The sequence below is a fragment of the Podarcis filfolensis genome (genome assembly GCF_964270895.1).
Source record: "Podarcis filfolensis genome assembly, chromosome: 8".
In the NCBI taxonomy this organism is placed as follows: domain Eukaryota; kingdom Metazoa; phylum Chordata; class Lepidosauria; order Squamata; family Lacertidae; genus Podarcis; species Podarcis filfolensis.
This window is the reverse complement of record NC_139611.1, coordinates 24340483-24350196: the sequence shown is the minus strand read 5'-3', so window position 1 is coordinate 24350196 and position 9714 is coordinate 24340483.

Sequence of the window (9714 nt, the reverse complement as noted above, 5' to 3'; positions counted from 1 at the left end):
CAAGCGATGCTGGAGAAGGGCCCAGCAGGGAGAGAGGCAACTCATCGGCTGGGGAAGGAAATCAACGTAACACCAGGGATAAAGGGGGGCAGATGGGGGAATCGGCGAGGGGGCTCCAGGACTCCTCGCCGGAGACCAGCGGGGAGAGCACGGGTCCTCCGCTACCCACACCCACCCTGCGCAGAAGACTTCCGCGCAGGGAAAGTAGGCGTAGACTTTGCGTCGAAGAACTTCTTTGCTGAAAGAAGTTCAAGAAACGCCCACTGACGGATTCTGCTAGCGACTGAACAGCCACGAAGTGAATGGCTGTCCAGACAGAAAAGGTTTAACCAGGCAACCTAGCCTAGAGTGGCAGTAACTTACACACGAGCAACCCCTAAAACCATTACAGCAATCCGTCAGTCACTGACGTTGCTTGTGCACAGCGACAGGCAGGGCAGCATAATGAGTCAAACCGGAGAAGCCGGTGCCACGGAGCGAGCAGCTGGAGTGCAAAATCTGGTGGAGAGGAACCGAGATTTGGAACAGCATGTGGCTCTCCTGACGGCGCGGCTGGACGAACGGCGAACTCAGGATGCCAAGGTCAGACCCACCCCCATCGCAAGGAAGGTACCGGGACTGGTACACAAGTTTGGGGGGAAGCCCCAGGACTACAACGCGTTCCGAATGGAAATAGAGTACGCTTTGGAACTGCAGCATGATGACTTTGCTGATGATGGGGAGAGGATTATTAATATCACTTCATGCAAAGAAAAAAAGGGTTTTTTCCTCCACCCCCCCTTTGTTCCAAACCTACAGTCTCCTAGTGGTGATTCATCAGAAGATTTACTTATCCATCCGTCACTCCCGGTCACAGAGATCCATTAATCAGCAGTCTTATCTGTCGAGCTTTACTTGATGTATGTGCTTCAGTTTCATTTCCAATCGTATGTTTCCAATTATAATTCCAAGCTGAAGCAACCAGCACGCGCTAATTGGAATCGGCGTCAGGAAGATCTGACTTCACCGAGGGCTCATGCCAAGTGTTCGGCACCCCTAGCTCTCGGATCAGGGGGTGCATTGTGAACACCGCTGGCAAGACAGGGCCCCCCACCTCCTGGGGGGTAGGAAGGCTGCATACTGCCCATAGCAGCCCCTTAATTACCTCGTATGGGTCAGAGAGATGTTATTGTCGGCCATCTTCCAACGCGCCACCTGATGGCCCCTTGCTGCTTCTGCTCTCATGTGTCTTTGTCACATGACACTCAGAACCCTGTGGCATTCAAGCTCAAGTTGCCGGACAGCATGAAGATACACCCGGTGTTCCATAGGTCCCTACTCTCACCTTACAGGGAGGGGCGGGAATTCCCAGGGCGAGAGGGAGAAGTCACCACACACCCGCAGGTAGAGGAGAGGGAACACCACAACCAAGCCATGGAAATACTCAATTCAAGGTGGCGAGGGTGCCAGGTGGAGTACTTGGTAGCTTGGGAGGGAGAACCCGGGTCAGAAAACACGTGGGTTCCCGCGGAGGCTATCAATGACAGGTATCTTGTGGAGGAGTTCCACAGCCTGTTCCCAGATAAACCTAAACCACTAGCGAGATTCTGGGAGGAGCAATTTGGAAACACAGACGATTAAGAGGATTTTGTGGGTTTTCCTGCCTCCGAAGAGGAGGGAGGAGAGGCGTCAGAGGAAGAGGAATCAGACTGGGAGGCCCACCCTGCGGGAAGAGATCGGAGTGGGTGGGAAGCGGGTTTTGAATCCTCAGAGGATGGCGACAGCTCCTTCCGGGGATTCCCTGCATCGTCGGCCGAGGAAAGGGACGAAGTTGGGTCAAAAGGTCGGGCCGGGGGTGGAGGGGGTCCTGGGGGGGAGGTGGATGTCAGGGAACTGACATCGGAGCGAGAGGCGGAGGCAAGGCTCCCAAGCGATGCTGGAGAAGGGCCCAGCAGGGAGAGAGGCAACTCATTGGCTGGGGAAGGAAATCAACGTAACACCAGGGATAAAGGGGGGCAGATGGGGGAATCGGCGAGGGGGCTCCAGGACTCCTCACCAGAGACCAGCGGGGAGAGCACGGGTCCTCCGCTACCCACAACCACCCTGCGCAGAAGACTTCCGCGCAGGGAAAGTAGGCGTAGACTTGGCATCAAAGAACTTCTTTGCTTGAAGAAGTTCAAGAAACGCCCACTGACGGATTCTGCTAGCGACTGAACAGCCACGAAGTGAATGGCTGTCCAGACAGAAAAGGTTTAACCAGGCAACCTAGCCTAGAGTGGCGGTAACTTACGCACGAGCAACCCCTAAAACCATTACACCTACAGACTCTGTTCATAGCTGAAGCAGACAGACTCTCACATTTTACAGAGAGCACAAAAGAGAATCTGGCTACTAAGTCACATGTCGGAGTGACTCAACAGTTAGTAGTTAGGCCTGAATAACTTTAGTAGGCCCAAATGATTGTGCATTCGCAGCACTTCCCAGCCTGCTTTGCTGCTTCTGCTCTCTTTTTTTAAAAAATAATTTTTATTAACAGGCCAATCACATCACATTATTCAAATCACATTAGTTCCAAATTATACAGCCAAATTTTAAATTTTGTTGAGGGTACCCATACATCAAGCTCTGCACGAGTCCAAAATTCCGGATAACTCCAGGCATCACTTATTTTGCTGCTTTAATTAGACAGTTCTATCCAGTTCGATCCGGATAGTCCTTTATTACTTTCTTTCTCATCTTGTTGTTATCATATGTTCCTTTCTTTGCGATCTCTGATGATTCTCACAAGCAGACTGAAAGCTGGCGTCTCTGTGTGGGTTTTGTACTCTTCAAAGGCCATATCGCTCAGGGACAGCCTCTGCTCAACGCTTCCATAAACAAAGTTAATCTTCTGTCTGTCCTTTATTTTTTCTCAGCCTAGCCAAGTAAATCAAATAAATCAGGGGGCTCTGTCAGGTCAAACTTGCATTCCAACACTCCTTCTCTTTCGAACGATCCTGATCCTCCTCCCCCTGTCCTTATTTCTCTGGCAAGCCTGTCTTGGCGAGACGCCATTTTTTAACTGCGTCATAAAAATTGTCCTCTTTCTCACCGTTCACCAGTCTTCTCTCCTGTTGTAATCCATCCCACACAGTTCTTAAAATCCTGCTTATGATTAGTAAAAACGCGACAATCTTATTTCTTTCTGGGGTGAAGGATTATTAATATCACATCATGCAAAGAAAAAAAGGGTTTTTTCCTCCACCCCCCCTTTGTTCCAAACCTACAGTCTCCTAGTGGTGATTCATCAGAAGATTTACTTATCCATCCGTCACTCCCGGTCACAGAGATCCATTAATCAGCAGTCTTATCTGTCGAGCTTTACTTGATGTATGTGCTTCAGTTTCATTTCCAATCGTATGTTTCCAATTATAATTCCAAGCTGAAGCAACCAGCACGCGCTAATTGGAATCGGCGTCAGGAAGATCTGACTTCACCGAGGGCTCATGCCAAGTGTTCGGCACCCCCATCTCTCGGATCAGGGGGTGCATTGTGAACACCGCTGGCAAGACAGGGCCCCCCACCTCCTGGGGGGGGTAGGAAGGCTGCATACTTCCCATAGCAGCCCCTTAATTACCTCGTATGGGTCAGAGAGATGTTATTGTCGGCCATCTTCCAACGCGCCACCTGGTGGCCCCTTGCTGCTTCTGCTCTCATGTGTCTTTGTCACATGACACTCAGAACTTTGTATGTACCGTTAAGGCGCTTTTGGGAATACCAGGTTGGAAACACCATTGAATGTACACACCCATTGTAATACTGTAACAATATTGTAACAACACGGCTACTGGACGTTACTGGAGGTTTTGGATTGTAGAGAGCTCAGAGACAATGTTTGCACTTTACTTCTCAACATTTACAAGTATGGGACTTGAGCGATTTGAAACATTTTGCAACCTTCCCTACGTGGCAACAGAGGAGGAATTAGAACTGCTACTTCTCTCCTATTGTTTGCGACTATGTGATGCTGTGTAGAACGACGAAGCTGATTGTTGTGATAGGAATTTTATGGTCTTAGATATATGGCAATGTTCATAAGTGTACCAACCAAGCACATACATAGATCAGCACAGGAAGGCCAACCTGGAACCATTTTGATTCCTAAACTGAGCAAATGTTTTCTCTGCAAGGTCAAACTCCCCATTGTCTTTTCCTTCACAAATCCTGTCTTAAGGGTACGTCTGTGTTTGAATAGGGTGTGAGCCTGTGACATGGCCCAGGAACTAAATATTTATCACTACGAAAGAGTGGCCAGGCTCCCCAGGCAATCCAATCAAATAACCTGCCAGACAGGAGATAAACAACAGCAGGAGAAAAACAATATTCAAATTTCTGTTTTAGACCGCCTTTTCTGTAATGTAGGTGTGATGTATCTGAGGGGTGGTCTTAGGTTACACTCCTTCTGTGATGTATGTATGATGTTTCTAGGGGTGGTCTTGATCTACAGGGTGGCAATTTCAAAAGTCTTTAAAAGGCCTTGCACACCATTTTTCTGGGTCCCTCCTCTCTCCTGCAGGTGAGGGGAGCACCCTGTTGCAACAGATCAATAAAGGCCAAGCCTACAGGCTGCTGTCTTGCTCAAAGTAATCCTGGTTGGTGTCTTGGTTTTTGTCCAAGGGAGCCCTCGGATTTTTCCGTTAACATTGTGAAATGAATAGGAGGGGGACTGAGGTCTGGGGAAACGCAAGGTGTTGTTATAAATGGAATGCATTCTGACAGATATTGACTATATGAGGTATTTGATTGTATACTTGTTTGAGTTAAGTTGCTTATTAAGAGAGGAAATTTAGACTATCATTGTGTACGACTGTGTGTGATAAAAGAGGAAGTAGGAGAGATAGAGATACCCTGTAGTGAATGAGGGAATAGCAGAGAAAATAAGTGTCTCGGCAAACAGGGTAAAAAAAGGAAGTTAGTGGAACTGCATCTTGGGGGAAAAATTATTAATTAAAGAAACATGAGTAAGACAGCAAAAATAACAACAACAGGAGAGATAGCTGAGATAGAAGGGGAGGGAGATTTTGCAGAAATATTGGCAGAAATAAGAGAAATCAAGAGAGAAGTAAAGGAAAGTGAAAAAAATATTAGGGAAAAGTCATTGGAAGTGGCTTCAGTTTTATCAGGACAAATGAATGAATTGAAAGTAAAAATACAAACAGTAGAGGAACAATCGGAAAAAATGCAAATAGAAATGAGGGAAAACAAAAGAAGAAGGGGAAAGAATGAAAGGGCAAATAGAAGAACTTTCAAAAACACAAGAAAATACATTAGACAATCTAGCCTTTCTTGAAATGAACCAAAAAGCACAGAACTTGAAATCTCACGGACTTCCAGAGAAAGATGGGGAGAATGTGAGAGAAAGACTTATCACAGAAATTGCTAGATTACATGGTGACTAATGTTTTCAGAATAAAAGTCACCTTGGTCCAAGCAAGACCAAAAAATAAAATAAAAAGAAATACCCTGGAGATTGTTTAGCAATCTTTAACTCACCAGAAGTGAGGAATACTATTCTGAGGAAGAGCCGAGAAAAACAATTGATTATAGATAGGAAAACAATTGTGGTGTTTAAGGATATTCCCAATCGTTTTTTACGCAAGAGAAATGTTTACAAAGAATTAGAAAAAAAAAACAGCTAAGAAAATAAAGTTCCAATGGGAGCATCCAGAAGGTGTGTCATTTTATTCTAAAGTCAAAAAATTTAAAATTAAGACAGTACAAGAAATGCAGAAATTTGGGAGAAGATATAAGGAGTTGGGGAAGATGGAGGGAGGGGAACAGGAAAGTGAAGAGGATAAACAAGAACAAGAGGGAGAAGAGGCAGATGTTTAAGTGTAAACAATAAAATAAAATTGTATTTAATTAAATAAATCAAAATGACAATTAAAATTATATCATGGAATGTTAATGGCATGAATAATAAAGCCAAAAAAATTGAGTATGAGTTATTTAAAAAAAGCATAGACATAATCTGTTTACAAGAAATACACGTAACATGGAAACACAATAGAGTTTTAAAGAATAAAAAATTGGGGAATGAATTCATTTCCTCAGATGTGGAAAAGAAGAGAGGAGTTGTTATATATGTCAAAAATAAATATAGTACACAACAAATATTTAAAGATAATGAAGGAAGAATAGTAGGAATACAAGTACAAATAGAAGGAGGAAAAAATAACCATAGTCGGCATATATGCGCCAAAACAAAAAGAAAGCAGACCTTTACAAAAAATTACAGGAAACATTGATTAAATAGAGGAAATTACATAGAGGAAATACATTAGAGGAAATATTGACTACATAGACTATAATACTATATTGTTGGGAGACTTCAATGAGGTAATCTCCACTGAACTGGATAGATCAATAAGAAGAATGAAATCGTCCTCTGTCTGGCTCTGTCTAGCAGATTCCAAATGAGACGTCTCAACAGCAGTTGCTTTAAAATACTTCCTTTTGACCCAAAGTGCTCAGCAAAAAAAATTAATAAATAAATTACACTGAGTATTCTGCACAAATTTCCCAATCTTCTTTAAAATTGGTCTTTCTGATCTCTGATTTTGCACGTCAAACTTGCCAATTCAACATATTCTATCAATTTCAGCTGCCGTTTTATTTTTGGGTAGGTACTACCTCATATCACCATTTCTGTGCATATGATTTTCATTCTGCCATTGTTGCATAAGGAAATAGATTTACCTGGGTTTGGGGGGGGGGCGTATTTGCTCCAGTTATCCCTAGTATAAAAGCTTCCCACCAACAAAATCTACCCAAATGTCAGTCATTTGAAAACTAGGAAGGACAATAAAACATTAACATCAGAGATTCATGTGATTAATGAGTATATTTTGCAAAATTACAAAGAACTTGCCTTTTAATCTTTCTTTCTTAAATAAAAAACTCCTTCTTTCTCACATTCCTCTTTTCTTTCCTATGCACTTTTGCGTGCACACTCCGTAAGTATAACCTATGTCTGTGCTCCACTGTCATCATTGACCTTATCCAGGTCTTTACTCTCCACCAGGTATTGAATAACTGCTCTACAGTACAACTGGCGCATGTCTTGGCAAGAGTCAGGACATGTTTAAGATGTCTAATGGAACCATATTAAAATGTGAACTGATGTGAGCAATCATGATGCTTAAGATAATATATGAGATAGAGTACTCTTATATTCTTACATTAAATTGCTTAATGTTAATAATAATAATAACAACAATAATGATCATGATAATTTTATTATTTGAACTCCATCCATTTGAATGGATGGATCCAGCCAATCTTGGTGGCTTCCAACACACACACACACACACACACACACACACACACACACAACAAAACATTAAACATTAAAAGCTTCCCTATAAGGGGAAGCCTTCAGATGACTTCTAAAAGCTGTGTAGTTAACTGTCATGTGACAAAGACTCATGAGAGCAGAAGCAGCAAAGCAGGCTGGGAAGTGCTGGGACTGCACAATCATTTGGGCCTACTAAAGTTATTCAGGCCTAACTGCTAACTGATGAGTCACTCTGACATGTGACTTAGCAGCCAGTTTCTTTTTTGTGCTCTCTGTAAGATTTCAGTGAGAGTCTGTCTGCTTCAGCTGTGAACAGAGTCAGTATGTAATCTCAATCAAACTGTTTGGAACCATGTTGTTTATGAAGAAGTTTATTTTAACTCAGTAAAGCTTTTATTCTTTAAAACTCTGCATTATTAATTTACGCTGCATGTCAGGTTATGGGACCCAGTGTTTTATGGATGGCGAATTGCTAAAGCTGGAGAATCAGGGTGCTGTTGGTGAGGACCTCGAAGGGACTGAAGGTCCAGTGGTGAGGCCGCGTACCGAAAAAGCAGACCCGGTGCAGCAAGGAACAGAAGCCATGTCAGCTCAGCAACCTGCGCAGTTTATTATTAATCTTGGCAACACTGACCAGATGGAATGTCTGAATGGTAAGAACTACCTGACTTGGGCTCTCAAGCTTGAACTGGTTCAAAAACGTGATAGACTTTGACACTGTGTAGAAACTGGTTTGAATCCACAAAGGTCAAAGCACATAAAGCGTTTAAAAACCATATTGTCAGAAAAGCACTCTTTAATGTCTGGATAAGATATAAGGACTTGCTTGAAAATAAAACCCCAAGGTGGTTGTCACCAATGGAAGCGAAGGCTCAGAAAAAGCTCAATATGGAGGCCAAATGGCCGAAATATTGGGAGATTTTAGAACAAGAGGGAGATAAATTAAAATTGCAGAGCTTTGAAAAATTAAGAAACAAAGTGCGAGATTGGCTTCATTATTATCAAATAATGGAGGCATACAATTTGGATAAGAAAATTGGCTTCCAGGTGGAAAAATCAAAATTGGAAACAGAACTGTTAGATCCCAAAACTAAGACTTTGTCAAGAATGTATAACTTGCTGTTGAAATGGAACACTCAGGATGAAACTGTGAAATCTGCTATGATTAAATGGGCACAAGATATGGGACACAACATTATGCTGGCTGACTGGGAACAGTTATGGACCACAGGTATGAAGTTCACGGCATGTAATGCCTTAAGAGAGAACATTATGAAAATGATATACAGGTGGTACATGACACTAGTCAAGCTCGCAAAAATATATCATTTGCCTGATAATAAATGTTGGAAATGTAAAGAGACTGAAGGTACATTCTTTCACCTTTGGTGGACGTGCCCAAGGATTAAGGCTTTCTGGGAGATGATCTACAATGAAATGAAAAAGGTATTTAAATATACCTTCTTGAAGAAACCAGAGGCCTTTCTCCTGGGCATGGTCGGCCAATTGGTGCCAAAGAAGGACAGAATTTTTTTTATGTATGCAACAACAGCAGCAAGAATACTTATCGCAAAGTATTGGAAAACACAAGATTTACCCACCCGGGAAGAATGGCAGATGAAGTTGATGGACTACATGGAACTGGCGGAAATGACTGGCAGAATCCGAGGCCAGGGAGAAGAGTCGGTAGAAGAAGATTGGAGGAAATTTAAAGACTATTTAGAGAAACACTGTAAAATTAAAACAAAAAAAAATTTTTCTTCCTGTAGCACCTTAAAGACCAACTAAGTTAGTTCTTGGTATGAGCTTTCGTGTGCATGCACACTTCTTCAGATACACTGTGCATGCACACGAAAGCTCATACCAAGAACTAACTTAGTTGGTCTTTAAGGTGCTACAGGAAGAAAAAAAATTTTTTGTTTTGACTATGGCAGACCAACACGGCTACCTATCTGTAACTGGAACTGTAAAATTAAGGAATGTTAGAAGGATGCTGGAATGAAGTTATGTGGTTTTAGCAGTAATGTTATAGAATTAAGTGAAATTGGATTAAGAATAGGTGAGAATGTAAAGATACAATATATTAAGATAAATTATTAAGATAAAAGCAAAAATGGAAAGGATTTGCTGAAATAACTAACTGAATTAGAATACAAAAAAGGGAGGTGTGAGGAGGTCAGAGAAACAACTAAATGAAAGATAAGATACGGAAAGGCTGATTTGTTTTTAATTGTTTTTTATTTTTCTTTGTATTTTGTATTTTCTGTTTTCTTTTTATTTTCATTTTTGTAATTCTTTGAAACTTTAACAAATATTATTTAAAAAAAAAAAAGAATCCACAACCCTCTGAGCAGGAACGTGAAGAGGATGATAGAGCCAGAGCGTACATTTTGTTGGCT